Genomic DNA, 15,102 nt, shown 5'->3' on the forward strand with positions numbered 1-15,102 from the left:
TCCAAGAGGAGGGTTCTTTGCAGGAGAAAGAGTCAGGCTGGGAAGTTTAGGAGGCCGCTTCCCAGCCCTCGATCGCCCCGTAGCCACCAGGGGGCGCCAGAGCCCCGCGCAAAGCGGCTGCCACCAAGTGGCTGCCACCGCACGTTACCACCCTCAGGGCCTGACGCCTGGGACTGCGGCCAAGTCCCGGCCCCAGGGAGCTCGCGTGCCCCACGTTGATCCCGGGTCAGGGGTGGGGACGGCTGGGGTAACTGGGTTGTAAGTCCTCTGCGGAGCTATTAGGGCCTCTAATTACCGGGATTGGAAGTGAATAATTATCTACTGGGCCTCAGGCCACTGAGTCACTTCCCCCAGAAACCAGATTCCCCAGGCTAGCGGAAGAGGGGGTGGCTCGCAGGCTGAGGTTGGGGCGGGGGGAAGGTGGAAGCGGGGGCCTGGGGTTGGGGTGCGTGGCCGCCGCTGTCAAGATCAGAACTGGGGAGCCTGGGTGTAAATCGCTGCTGGGCCACTTACCAGCCATGTGAGTTGGGGAAGTCACTTCACCTTTCGTGCCTCAGTTTCCTTTCTGTCAAATGGGGGAAAACAACATTCTCTCCTTACAGTTGTTGGGCAAAGTAAATTGTAATCTACCTAAACTAAGCCCTCAGAGTAGTGCCTGGCACATAATCCTCTAATAATTCATTAATCACTCAGAATTATTCATTAGGCCGGGCAAGGTGCCCCACGTTTATAATCCCAGCACTTTGGGATGCCGAGGCGGGCGGATCACTTGAGGTCAGGAGTTTGAGACCAGCCTGGGCAACATGGGGAAACCCCATCTCTACTAAAAATACAAACAATTAGCCAGCCGTGGTGGCTCATGCCTGTAATCCCAGCTACTTGGGAGGCTGAGGCACGAGAATCGTTTGAACCCGGGAGGCAGAGGTTGCAGTGAGCCAAGATCGAGTCATTGCACTCCAGCCTTGGTGACAGAGCAAGACTCCCTCTCCAAAAAAAAAAAAAAAAAAAAAAGACAAAAAAGAACATTAATTAATCATTAATCATTGGGCCAGGCGTGGTGGCTCATGCCTATAATCCCAGCACTTTGGGAGGCCGAGGCAGGCAGATCATGAGGTCAGGAGTTCCAGACCAGACTGACCAACATAGAGAAACCCCATCTCTACTAAAAATACAAAAACTAGCTGGGCGTAGTGGTGCACGCCTGTAATCCCAGCTACTCAGGAGGCTGAGGCAGGAGAATCGCTTGAACCCAGGAGGTGGAGGTTGCAGTGAGCCGAGATCGAGACATTGCACTCCAGCCTGGGCGACAGAGTGAGACTCCATCTAAAAAAAAAAAAAAATCATTAATCATTAATTCAGAATCATTAATTCTGTTATTATTACCATTTTTTATCACTTGGGCTCAGTAAGTGATTAAGAGGTAGGGCACTACAGTGAGGCCAGTCTTTAGTCCACACCAGCTGCTCCATCACCAGTCGTGTGACATGGACATGTCACTTCACTGCCCTGTGCCTCAGTTCCCTCATCTGACAAATGGGAAAATGAATAGCAAACCCTTCATTTGGGGTGGAAGAGATAAGGCCTGTGATGTTCTCAGTGTGGCGCACACTTCCATAAATGGAGTCCAGATTGTAAATACTGTTCATGCTTTTCTTAGGGAAGGACTTGTGGCAATTTTAGCTTCCAAGGCACTGGGAGGACAGAAAACAGAACTGAATCCAAGGGAAGGAAGCACAGGGAGAGATGACATCAGGCACCTGAGCTCAGCAGATCAGACCCTAAGCCCAGGAATCTGCAGTGGGAGTTCTGCCCACCCAGGTAAAAAGGGAAGAACCCAGTAATGTAATTATTTTCTGGCCTGGGGCAGATGTGTGTTGACCAAGGGGGACCATTTCCTGAGCCCTCTTGGTCTCTGTTGGACCCTAATGGGCGGGAAAAGGGTTGGTTGGCCCTCACCCCCCAAGGTTTCTTGAGCTCTGTGTTAATTATTGATTGCTGGGTAACAAATTACTCCCGTGTTTACTGGCTTAAAACAGCAAACCTTTATTATCTCATATGGTTTTAGGAATTCACATGCAATCTGACTTAGCATGTAGTTCTCACTCATGAGATTGTAGTCCAAAACATGGGCTGGTGGCACGCACATGCAGTCGCAGCTATTTGAGAGGCTGAGACAGGAGGATTGTTTGTGCCTAGGAGTTCAAGGCTATAAATCGTGCTATATGATCGTGCCCGTGAATAGCCATTGCACTCCAGTCTGGGCAATGTAACAAGACCAGGTCTTTTAAACAAACAAACAAACAAACAAACAAAAATGGGTTAGGACTGTTCTCATCTGGGGCCCAACTGGGGCTGGATGATTCACTTCCAGGATGGTTGGAAGTGATGGTTTCAGTCCTGGCTGTTGCCAGGAGGTCTCTGTTCCTAGCTGGCTGGTGGCAGGAAGCCTCAGTTCCTCTTCACACGGGCCTCCATAAAGCTACTTGTGTGTCCTTAAGACACGGTGGCTGGCTTCTCCCAGAGTGGACGACTCAAGGGAGTACAAGGAGAAGCCTAAATGCTTCTTATGACTCAGTCTCAGAAGTCACACAGCGTCACTTCCACGTTAGTCTCTGTTAGAAATGACTCATTAAGGCCAGGTGCGGGGGCTCACGCCTGTAATCCCAGCACTTTGGGAGGCTGAGGTGGGCAGATCACGAGGTCAGGAGATCAAGACCATCCTGGCTAACACGGTGAAACCCCGTTTCTACTAAAAATACAAAAAATTAGCTGGGCGTGGTGGCTCGTGCCTATAGTCCCAGCTACTCAGGAGGCGGAGGTTGCAGTGAGCCAAGATCACACCACTGCAGTCCAGCCTGGGTGACAGAGCAAGACAGAAAGAAGGGAAGGGAAGGGAGGGGAGGGGAGGGGAGGGGAGAAGGAAGGGAAAGAGAGGAAGGAAGGAAGGAAGAAAGAAAGGCAGAAAGGAAGAAAGAAAGGAAGGAAGGAAGGAGTCATTAAGTCCAGCCCACACTCAGGGCAGGGGGATCAGGTTCCACCTTTTCAAGGGAGGTGTGTCAAAGAAGCGTGGACTGTTTTTAAGCCATGAGGAGCACCTGTTATGTGCCAAGAACTGTGCTCACAAGAGTGAGCAAGACACACAAATGCCTGGCCGAGTGGAGCTGACCTGCTCCTGGGGGTGGGGGAAAGAGACTGCCAATGAACAGATGAATGAATGATTCTGGTATCAGTCAGGGGGCCACAAGGGTGAGGAAGAAAAAACACGCAGAGCCAAGTCAGGCACGGTGGCTCCTGTAATCCTAGCACTTCGGGAGGCCGAAGTGGGAGGATTGCTTGAGCCCAGGAGTTTGAGACCAGCCTGGACAACATAGAGAGACCCTGTTTCTACAAAAAATAGAAACAATTAGCCAGGCGTGGTGGGGTGTACCTGTAGTCCCAGCTCCTTAAGAGGCTGAGGCAGCAGGATCGCTTGAGCCCAGGAGTTCAAGGTTGCAGTGAGCCATGATTGTACCACTGCACTCCAGCCTGGGTGATGGAGTGAGACCCTGCCTCTAAGAAAAAGAAAGAAAAAAAGCAGGAGCAGAAGAGAGATGGAGATGGTCAGCAATGGGGGCAGGGCTGGTTTAGGTTTGGTGGGCAGTCAGACATCTCCTGGGAGTGAAGAAAGCAAGGGTAGACAGCTGGGCGCGGTGGCTCACGACTATAATTCCAGCACTTTGAGAAGCCAAGGCGGGAAGATTGCCTGAGGTCAGCTATTCGAGGCCAGCCTGGCCAACGTGGTGAAACCCCATCTCTACTAAAACTACAAAAAATTAGCTGGGCATGGTGGCTTTCACTTGTAATTCCAGCTTCTCAGGAGGCTGAGGCAGAAGAATCACTTGAACCCAGGAGGTGGCAGAGGCTGCAGTGAGCCAAGATTGAGCCACTGCACTCCAGCCTGGGCAACAGAGTGAGACTCCGTCTCAAACAAAACAAAACAAAACAAAAAACATGTGATGGAAGAGCATTCTGGGCACAGGGAACAGCCAGTGCTAAGGCCTTCAAGTGGGAGCATGAAGGTGAGTTTGAGGAACAGCCAGGAGGAGCCCAGTGTGCTGCAGTGTCCTTTGATAACGCTCAGCACTCTGCGCATTCACTGAAGGCCACTAGGGACAAAGTGTCCTACACAATGTCATTTCCCTTCACCCAACTACTATCACGCCCATTTGACAAGCCAGAGATACTGAGGCTCAGAAAGTGGGAGCCTCTTGCTGGTGGCAAGAGGGGACCTTTGGAGGTTGCACAGCAGTGCCGTGATGGAAACTCGGGCATGGGAAACACCAGCAGTAGCCATTGCCCAGCTGGGGGCCAGGCCAGGTCCCCGGGCCTCCTCCTCGCCTGTGACCCAGGCCTGCAGAAGCACATTTTACAGATGCAGACACCAAAGCCTCCATTCTGGCTGGGTGACCCTGGGCAAGATCTTTGCTCTCAAACCTCAGTGTCTGCATCTGTAAAAGGGGTGTGAAGCTCTGTTGTTTACAGGACTGGTCTTTGTGGCCACTCCTCTTCACAACCCTCGAGGGATATGGGACTGTCACACCCAATCGTAGATTATAATCACATTCTTTTTTTTTTTTTTTTGAGACGAAGTCTCACTCTTGTCACCAGGCTGGAGTGCAATGGTGCAATCTCGGCTCACTGCAACCTCTGCCTCCCAGGTTCAAGCAATTATCCCTGCCTCAGCCTCCCTAGTAGCTGGGATTACAGGCACCCACCACCACGCCCAGTTAATTTTTGTATTTTTAGTAGAGACAGGGTTTCACCATGTTGACAAGGCTGGTCTCGAACTCCCGACCTCAGGTGATCCACCTGCCGCGGCCTCCCAAAGTGCTGGGATTACCCGCATGAGCCACTGAGCCCGCACTATATTCAACATTCTTTATAAGTCGTTGCTATGTGGAAGTACCTCCTCCACTCCTAAGCCCTTAATGTGAGTTTTCTCATCAAATTCCCTCCCTCAACCCAATGGGGTTAGTCCTGTCACTGTCCCCATTTTCCAGATGAGGAAACTGAGGCCCAGAGAATCAATGTGACTACACAGCTAGGAGATACAGAACATAGAACTCTTTTTTTTTTTGGAGACGGAGTCTCACTCTGTCGCCAGGCTGGAGCACAGTCACGTGATCTCAGCTCACTGCAACCTCCCCTTCCCGGGTTTAAGCGATTCTCATGCCTCAGCCTCCCGAGTAGCTGGGACTACAGGCACCCGCCACCACACCCGGCTAATTTTTGTATTTTTAGTATAGATGGGGTTTCACCATATTGGCCTGGCTAGTCTTGAACTCCTGACTTTGTGATCCACCCTCCTCAGCCTCCCAAAGTGCTGGGATTACAGGCATGAGCCACCATGCCTGGCCCACTTTTTGAATTTTTATGAGTACATAGTAGGTGTATATATTTATGGAGTATGTGAGGTATTTTGATACAGGCATGCAATGTGTAATTATCACATCAGGGTAAATGAGGTATCTATCACCTCAAGCACTTATCATGTATTTGTGTTTGTACTAGTTAACTTTTGTTGTTATTAAAATTATTATTAATACAAATTGCTAATATGAATATTAATAGCATTGATCATTGTTAATTTATTGCTATTGACTCTTGTGTTGTAATCTTTATCTTTTTAATTTTTTTTTTTTTTTTGAGACGGATTTTCACTCTTGTTGCCCAGGCTGGAGTGCAATGGTACGATCTCAGCTCACTGCAACCTCCACCTCCCGGGTTCAAACAATTCTCCTGCCTCAGCCTCCTGAGTAGCTGGGATTACAGGCATGCGGCACCACACCTGGCTAATTTTGTATTTTTAGTAGAGACGGGGTTTCTCCGTCTTGGTCAGGCTGGTCTCAAACTCCCGACCTCGGGTGATCCGCCTGCCTCGGCCTCCCAAAGTGCTGGGATTACAGGCATGAGCCACCGCGGGTGGCCTGTAATTGTTATTAATCCTGTGAGTCTCCGGCTTTCTGGAATTTGGCCAGCAGGAGGTGCTGGTGTTTTTCACAGCAAGAAGGAAGGGCGGTTGGACCTGCTCCCCTAAGACGGCCTGGCTCGTTTCCGGGAGCTACAGATCAGTCGTGGGAATTTGAATAACCCTTTCTCTCCTTAGGTCCCAGTGACCTGCCGAGTGGGAAGAGCCGTGGCTGGCCGGCCTCCCAGTGGCGACGACGACCTCGCTGTGCTTGTGGCAGCGGCACTCTCAAATCTGGGCACGGTGATGGGAAGGTTATTTGTTGGAATCCCTTTGCCTTTCCAAGGGAAAATAAACACAAAAAGTGAGAAGTCTTGGGGTCTCAGCGAGCGCCAAAACAAAAAACGGGACTCCGGCGGGGACATGGGCAAGAAGCGACTAAGCGAGGAAGGAAACCAGTTTGGGCCTCCGAGAAATCTGGCAGGCGAGAAGGTTTGAACCGTGATTAAAAAGGGGAAGAACCACAAGTCCCAATTTAAGTCAGCAGAGCTGCTGTCTGGGCAGTGAGAGGGAAAGTGCTTGTGGCTGGCAGATTTCAGCAGCCATTTGGCATTGGCTGGGTACCGGGCTGCTCTGTGGGTGCTGCCTGGCAGCTGCATGGCTACAGACAAGTAACTGTTCTCTCTTGGCCTCAGTGTCCCCAGGTATAAGAAAGTGATCAAATAATATGGGATGATCCATTCAGACTTTTTTTTTTTTTGGAGACAGAGCCTACCTCTGTCTCCCAGGCTTGAGTGCAGTGATGCATTCTTGGCTCACTGCAGCCTTCACCTCCGGGGTTCAAGCAATTCTCCTGCCTCTGCCTCCCCAGTAGCTGGGACTACAGGTGCGTGCAACCATGCCTGGCTAATTTTTGTATTTTTAGTAGAGACAGGGTTTCACCCTGTTGACCAGGCTGGTCTCAAACTCCTGACCTCAGGTGATCCGCTGGCCTCAGCCTCCCAAAGTGCTGAGATTGCAGGTGTGAGCCACTGCATCCGGCCTCATTTAGACTTCATTGACATTCCCCCACCCCACCCCTCTTCCCACATCCTCAGATGCTGTGTGAACAGCTTGAATCCCACGCTCCACAGGTCCTTCTCCTCACAACCCTCCATGGCACCCTACTGCCCTCAAAATAATTCCCAAAGTCCCCACCAAGCCCTTCAAGACACCATGTGATGGGCCCACCTTTGAAACATCATGTCTTACCAGTATAGGTGTCACCACTGCATTTATGACTTTCTTCCAATGCACCACATGTATTCCCACCTCAGCACCTTTGCACATGCTGTTCCTTTGGCCTGGAATGCTCTTCCCTCAGACGTTATAGCACCCGGATCCTTCTTGTCATGGAGGGTTCTAAGCTCACATGTTAGTTCCTCAGAGGTGTCCTTCCTGAGCCCTGGATCTAAGACATCCCCTTCCGGCTCTCCATCCCGTAACTGTTTTGTCATTGTCATAACTGATTCCACTTACTTATTCGTGCCTTATGTCCCCCCACTAGAATATCAGCTCCACGCAGGCAGGGATATCTGTATTGTTCACTGCTGTGTTCCCAGAGCCTAGAACAGTGCTTGGAAATGTGCGGAAAGCAGATTTTTGTGGCCTTTTTCTTCAAGGTCATTGGACACCAGGAATCCTGTAGCAGACCGCTCCCTTCCCCCATCTACTCGGAGTCTGGAAATCCCCACCTTCTGGGGAACCCCTTCCTGTAGCTCTAAGGTCAGGACTGGGGCCGGTTTGTTTAACACAGAGAGCTTCCTGGAGCCAAGTGCCTCGAGCTAACTGCTTTAATGCATTAACTCACTTAATTCTCACTGCCAGGAGAGTGGGTACACATTATTTCCATTTCATAGGCAAGGAAGTGGAGAGGTACGGAGAAGTCAAGTCATTTGCCCGGGTAGGAAGAGGGGGAGGCAGTGGAATGGAGACACTTGCTGCCTGGGAAGGCTCGAGGTGGCCCCTCCAAGCTGGGGGCGTGGGCGACTTGTTTCCTGTTGGGGGAGGGGGAGAAGAGTACATTCCTCCTTCCCCGCCTTCCCACATGTTGGGGGAGAGGCTGGCTGAGAGCATGCCCCACTCTGGACTAGGGGGAACCCCACTGTCCGTCTCAGCTCCCCATGAGGCCGTGGAGAAAATGTAAGTAGCCCGGGGGCGGGCAGGGGGTGGGCGCAGAGGCCACGGGAGCCAGCGGTCGGAGAGGGCTTCCTGGAGAAAGATGCACCCCTCCTAGAATTGGGGGACAGGACGGGCGGCCGGAGCGAGGCTGGGCTATACGGGCACCGGCTGTAGCAAAGGCAAAGCTGAGGGCTGGGGCCAGAACCCAAATCGGGGGCCTGGAGCCGTGGCGGGTCGGGTCAGCATGATCGCAGATAGTCAGGGCCGGGCAGGGCTGGGCTCCCTCCCTGGGGCGATGATGAAAGCCGTGGTCGCTATTGCACGGCCCAGCCCTGCGGGCACTGATAAGGCCCTGCAGGAGGGAGTCAGCAGGGGCGCGCCCCCTGGAGGCCAGGCCCCTCGACCCGGCCCGCCCTAGGCCCCGCCCCTTCATCTGGCCCCGCCTCCAGGCGCTGAGGCACCTGGTGACCTGCCGGCGTTGAGTGGGTGGAGCTAAGGTCGCCCCGCCCCTCCGATCCTCACTTCCATCTTCAGGCTGTGGGACGCGAAATCGGGTGGGCACGTGGTGGGCGTGGCTTCGCAAGGCCTCGCCTTTTTCCGAACCCGCGCCAGGAGAGCCCTCGGACCCGGGCAGCCGGGGACTAGCGGGATTGGTAGGCGGGGCCAGTCCGGGCTCCGCCCTCATGTCCGGCCCCTCCAGCCGAATCTCCGACTCGCGCGCGGCCTGGGGCGTGGCTCCTGGTGGCCCCGCCCCTGCCCCGCCCCTGTCGCGGCCGCCCTCCCCCGCCCGGCTCCGCTCGCCCGGCCGGTTCCTCTTTACATAACGGCGCGGTGCGGCATGGGCCCGGGCCACCGCCTCCGCTCGGCTGCCCGCCCGGACTGTCGCGGCCCGCGGTGGCGACGGCGGCCGCCGCAAAGATTCCCCGGCGGCGGCGGCCCGGGGGCGCATCCTCCCGCAACTGTCAAGCGCTGGCGGCGGAAATGATGAGGCGCTGGCCATTTTCCGAGCCCGGGTTTCCTGCCTGAGCCCCGCTCGAGCGAGCCGCGAGCGAGGAGCCGGCGGGCGGGAGAGGACGCGCCCAGGGCGGGGGCCCGCCCGCCCCCTCGGGATTTCGGGGGCCCGGGGGCGCGCGACGCCATGGGCCGGCCGGGCCCAGAGCTCCTGTCTCTCAGGTGAGCCCGCGTTTGCCCGCGCTGCCCTCCTCCGGGGCCGGGAGGGCTTTCGTGGGGAAAGGGGAGGCCCCGTGTCCAGTTCTGCCCGGGTTCTGCGCGTCACCCCCAGCCCAAAATACTGCCCTGTAGCTAACTCAGATGGAGGCGTTCCGGGGTGACGGCTCCCGGCGCCTACGACCCCCCACTCAGCCACTACCCCCACCCACACACGTGTTAGGGAGAGCGTTGGGGTAACTGAGGCTATGGGATGGGGGAGAGGGCATTGCTGACGCCCCCAGCCCACCCTACAGCAGCCTCGCCGGTTGGGGGCGGCCCTCCCCTCAACTTGTGCCTGGGGACGAGCGGTCAGGGGTCACCCATTGCTACCCTGAAAGTGAAAGTAGTCAAACTGAGGCTGTGAGCACAGATGAGCCCTTGGGTGTGGGGGCAGCGGGGGAGGATGCGCCGGCCCCTCCTCACTCCCCATTCCGGGCCATGTGGCTAAGAGGGTAGCGCCCTGATTCAGGAAGCCCCTCTCCCCAGTTCCTGCACTGCCTAGGTGGACCGGGCCAGGCCCCCGCATGCTGCTGAATTGGGCGGTTCACCGGGGCTAGGCGTCCCAGAGACAGGTTTCTGGTATTAATCCTCTCACACCTCTGGCCTGGGGTTCCCTGGGAATCCCCTGACCAAAAAACGTCTGGAGTGGGTGTTGGTCTTCTAGATCCGCACGGTAGGGAGGGTATTTCAGAGGTCTCTGATGCCTGGTGCAGAAATCCCCTCCCCTCCCTTCCCTCCCTCCGGCCAGGGGAGCTTTGTTTTGAGGGAGGGGGACTGCATTTGAGGAACTGGAGAGGAGGGTCTGCCTGCCTGTCCCGCTTCTTTTTTTCTTTAGTTTCCTCATTCTCCTGTTTCTCTTCCCCATTCCCAGCCACAATGATGTAGGTGAGGAGGTCACTGCCTGCAGCTGGGGGCCTCCAGGGAGGGGCACGGCCAGGCTGGGCTGAGTGGGAGGAAGTGAAATCTGGTGGGGGGTTCAGAGCAGAGGCCCCGGCAAGGCAATGTCGGCAGGGCCAACTTTGGTGGCAGGAGGGACCGAGATCTGACCCGCAGCCCCTCGCCAGGGAGATGACAGTTCCCTAACACCGGCCAGCAGCCAGGCCTCAGGGCCCCTGCCAGGGCAGTGGGCCTGTGGGTCTCCAGGGAGGCAGGCGCAGGTTGTGTCTGGGTTTCCCATCACTGACCTGGCTGCCTGAGTGGAAACAGCTCTGGAGGCTCCTCCGGACCTGCCCTCGTGGAGGGAGAGCCGTCAGAGGCCACCTGGGCAGGCTGGGCTCGGAGGATGAGAGCCAGGGCCTACTGGGGGAAGTTGGAAGGGTTTTTAGTGCACTTTTCCTGAGCCTTTTCCCATTACCCCCCTCTGGGAGAGAAAATCCTTCTGAGCCAAAGGGTGAGCATTCTTAGAACTTCTGTGAGTGCCTGTGGGCCACAGAGCGGCCAGCTGGGAAGGGGCTGGCTCGGAGCATCAGCAGCTGGGGGCTCAGGGTCTGCAGGGGCTTAGCAGGAAGTGGAGGAGGATAGTGAGGAGGGTCCTGGAAACTGTGCTTTGCTGCTCCTACTGCCTTCGTTCAGCTGAAGGCGTGGGCAAGTGACTCTGCCCTCAGTTTCCCTCTGTGTAAAATGGGGGAATAACAGGTTTGCAGTGGAGATTTAATGAGCCAGTGTGTAATGAGCACCTGCTGCCTGGCAAAGAGAGGTTCAGTTGCAGGTGGTGGTGGTGGTAGTGGTGATTTTATCATTGCCTTCATTAGTGTTACTGTTATTGGCTATGAGGTGTTCCTTCAGTAGTCTCCCTTGAGCATCTCTTGCATACATAGCACTGGAATCTGCTGGGTCTTTGGGAGCAGAATTTTGACGGTCTGGGCACTTCCTTAGCTATGAGGCCTTGCTTAACTGCCCCACCTCAGTTTCCTCATCTGTGAAATGGGTGTGCTAATAGTACCTACTTCTTAGAGTCATGGGAACCATGAATGAGTGAATTCACAGTGTCCAGAGTGGCTTGGTCAGGAGGAAGAGAAGAAGTAGCCTTGGGGCTGGAATGATCTTTTTTGTTGTGGGTGTTAGCTCTGCTGGCTTTCTTTCCTCATCTCCCCCCCCCAACCCCCATGCCTCTCAAACCTGGGCCTGATCCTCCTCCGATAAATAGAACTTTTGAGTACAAATCAGATCCCACAGGACTGCTGGGCCCTTGGATTTCTGGGTCCTGCTGTGCCACCCCCAGACATTCTCCATATCCCAGGTGGAGCAGAGCCGGAGGCACTTGGAGGGACCTCCTCGCTGCCAGTCTCAGTGCCACCTGTCTCTGGTGAGGGGAAACTAGGTGCCCTCCCCAGCCAAGGTGGGGAGGGTCAATGAAGGGGGTCTCAGGGACATAGTAGGGAGCTGTCCCACAGTCTGGGCCAATACAGCTCCTTTTGCTGAAAACACCTTTGGGACCCAGTTTACATGACGCCACACCCTTCTGAGGGCTGGTGTTCATTGCTGGGAATCCTTGGGTTGGTCACTTAACCTCTCTGAGGCAATTGAGACAACATCTGTGAAAGGCTTTAACAGCTGTGCACTTGCTGTGACATGGCACATAAAGCACTGAGCGCTGAGCCTGGTACTCAATTAACAATAGTAGATATTATTGCTATTAATAAAACGAGAGGCTTTTCCTGCTAAATTCCCACTTCTCCCTGGTAGCAGTATGGACTTTGGAGCCGAATCTGGGCTCCGCCAGCTTCCAGGTGTGAGGTCCTAGGCAGGTTACCTGGCTTCTCTGATCTGGACCTCGCCTGCCCGATGGAAGCCAAGAGTTCCAGCCTCCCCAGGGTGGGTGTGTGAAGTACAGTGTCAAGACTGGAACTGTGTTGGCTGTACTTGCTCTGGCTGTGTGATCTTGGGCTGGTCCCTTAGCCTCTCTGAGCCACAGGTCTTTTTGTCTATGAAATAGGGGGGTTGCCAACTCCCTGTTAGGGTGGTTTTGAGAAGAGGAGGCATGCACAGTGCCTGGCATGCAATTGGCACTCAATAAGTGCAAGCCATTGCTGTTCATGCCCAATAGGGGCTGGCACTTAATTGCCAGGTTTCCTGGGAAAACAGTCCCCAAGGGCCCGCGGGCGTTCAGCATCTTTGACGAGGCGGGGCAGGAAGCTGCTGCCGTCTGGCAGACCGGAGACACCTGCCTCCGCGAGTCCAGAGGTGCGGTGCTAGCCGCTCCTTCCCTGCAAGGCCCCATTCCTCACTACCCACCCTTCCCGAGGAAACTGAGGCAGGCAGGCTGCCCAGGGGAAGTGACTCAGCTGGGGTCACTTGCTGAGTCAGGCCTTATTGGACCCAGGAGTCCTGCACCCCAGCTCCCCAGCTTCCCGGGGCTTGAGATCCCTTGGAGACTGAGCAGGTCCTGAGGCCTGGCAGCAGGACCAGGCCACCACTGGACATCTGCTCAATGGGGCCCTGCCGCCGGGGTGACAAGCGTCCCTCTACCAGGGCTCCAGGGTTCTGCTGGCCACCTCTAGCCATCCTTCCTCCCAGCAGGGGCAGAGGACACTTCCCCAGGGGAACAGGTCCTCCTGGTTCCCCCCCACTCCCCGCCCCAGCCGGAAACCCGGCAGCTGAGCAGTTGGATAGAAGATTTTTCCTCCCACGCCACCCCGTCAGGGGTCGGCCAGCAGGGCCGGGCCACAGGCTTCCTTGTGAGCCAGGCCTGGAGCCCCTGGGGGCCCACCCGGATGTGGCCACCCCCCGGCTGGCCAGTGGGGAGCCAGCTGCTGCCCAGGACATGTGTCCCCAGGGAGGCCTGGGAGGGAGGAAGTCTATGCCCTCCTCACAGGGGCTGACTCACAGGCGCCCAATGGGGGGCCCCAGCTGGGAGACTGGGAATGTGATCAATCAGGGAGGTGGACACACAAGGGGACCTCTGACATGGGATCTGCCCTTTCAGAGCTCACACACTGGTGTCATCTCAAGGAGAAGAGACCCAGAGAGGGCAGTGTATGCTGCGAGAGGCGAGGTAATTGAGGGCTTACGCATGTCCCTCCTGATGTCCCCAAGTAGCACGTGGGGAGGAGGTTCACCCAGAGGCTGCCCTCCTAGGGTCTCCCCTGTCTGCCCTCAACCCAGAGGCAGTGAAAGGAAGAAGCCATGGCCTTGGGATGGGGGGCGTGCAGGATTCTGACGGTGCTGCCTCTCCGCAGGGAGATGGTTCTTGGCTTTCCCTACCTCCTGAAACCTAGCTGGGGTGGTGGCTGGGATGTCAGGCTGGCGGTGTGGGCAGAGGAAGCCAGAGGACATTTCCTGTTCTGGCAGACTGTGCTGGCCTGATAAATGTCCCCAGGGCACAAGGTGACCCCAGCAAGGATGCATCAGTGCCCCGCCGGCCGCCCCGTGGCCTGGGGTAGAACCCACCTCTCTGTCTCCCCAGGGACCCTGCCTTCGCCCCCTGCTTCCCATGGGAATCTCTGTGTCTGGCAACTTGAATGCTGTGAAAGGACAGCAGGCCGCCTGCCAGGCAGTGTATGTCAGAATTCCACAACTCTCTGGGCCTCCTTAGGCCACAGGATCTGGACTCTATGAGCAGTTGGTGCTAGGCATGGGGAAGATAGAAATGTTCCTTGTGGCCTAGATTCAACCGGGAGGCCTCCCTGGAGGAAGTGTCCCCTCTGAAGGTGTGAGACTTCCTGCCTATGTCTGTGAGCTGGGGCAGGGGAGAGTGGAGGCTCTGGACTGGCCCAATTTAACTTCATTTACCACACTTTAAGAAATCTTCCCCAGGCTGGGAGCAGTGGTTCACACTTGTAATCCCAGCACTTTGGAAGGTCAAGCTGGGAGGATCACTTGAGCCCAGGATTTTGAAACCAGCCTGGGCAACATAATGAGACCCTGTCTCTCCAAAAAAAAAAAAAAAAAAAAGCTGGGTATGGTGGCACATGGCTGTGGTCCCAGATACTTGGAAGGATTGCTTAAACCCACAAGGTCGTGGTTGCAGTGAGCTGTGATCAGGCCACTACACTCCAGCCTGAGTGACAGTCAGACCTGTCTCAAAGAAAGGAAAAAAAAAAATCTTCCCCAAGCCTCGGCAGGGGAATTCCTACCATGGATAAAGGCTTTCTCTGCATGTGGGCTTGATTATTAAAAGGAAAATTTCAGCCTCCCGAATTATACTATTATCCAGGGTGATTAGATAGAGGAGAGGCTGAGAAGCCCTGATCTCGGGGGGGCATGGATTAAGGGGACCCCACAGCTCAGCTAGGTTCCCAGCAATTCAAGGTCCTGTGATTTCTCACGGACTTGGTGGCTCCAGGGTGCCTGGGGCTGGCTGTGCTTCTTGGGGAGCACCAGGCACCGCTGCTGCTTCGAGGCCCTCAATAGTCCTCTGGTGGACCCGGTTGTGTTCTGATCTTGGGGTCCTGAGATGCAGACACCCCCAGCCCCAGCTGGTGGGCGTGCAGCTAGTTGCCTCCACGTATTTGCTGCAGGGAGGGACTTGGGGGTGGGGGCCCAGGATGCACCAGGCTGAGATATTCCTTCTGCACATCATCCTGCCCCTCACCTGGCTGCAGGATTTGGGGAAACCCTGGAGACCCCCATGGCTGGGAGCTTCCTGCCCCAGAAGGAAGGCTGAGTAGGTGAGGGGGGTCTCCTGGGTGCTAGGGCCCCTCTGTGGGGAAGGTGGTTTATTTCTCTGGCTGACCAGGCTCCCCTGAAGCTCTGCGCTGGGATAGAAGTGTCCCAAAGACACCCTGCCCCCAACTCATACCCTACAATCGAAGCCTGAGGGCCCCAGGTCCCCCTGGCGTGATCAT

The 15,102-nt window shown here is 55.5% G+C and overlaps 1 protein-coding gene and 1 long non-coding RNA gene across 3 annotated transcripts in view; both read left to right on the top strand.

Annotated features, from left to right (window-relative positions):
- The first annotated feature begins 461 nt into the window (after positions 1-461).
- On the top strand, positions 462-6,318 carry LOC134737660 (uncharacterized). The gene is made up of 3 exons (XR_010122772.1): positions 462-520; positions 1,658-1,818; positions 6,146-6,318. It is a non-coding gene; the product is annotated as an uncharacterized LOC134737660 (long non-coding RNA).
- Positions 6,319-8,902: 2,584 nt separating this feature from the next.
- Positions 8,903-15,102, top strand: part of SH2B3 (SH2B adaptor protein 3) — a 45,026-nt gene continuing 38,826 nt past the window's right edge. For both annotated transcript variants that reach the window (XM_054442146.1, XM_054442148.1), the window contains exon 1: positions 8,903-9,280. The gene's annotated coding sequence lies outside the window, so the exon portion shown is untranslated. The remainder of the gene's footprint in view (positions 9,281-15,102) is intronic.

Source organism: Pongo pygmaeus, chromosome 10 (genome assembly GCF_028885625.2).
Source record: "Pongo pygmaeus isolate AG05252 chromosome 10, NHGRI_mPonPyg2-v2.0_pri, whole genome shotgun sequence".
Classification (NCBI taxonomy): Eukaryota; Metazoa; Chordata; class Mammalia; order Primates; family Hominidae; genus Pongo; species Pongo pygmaeus.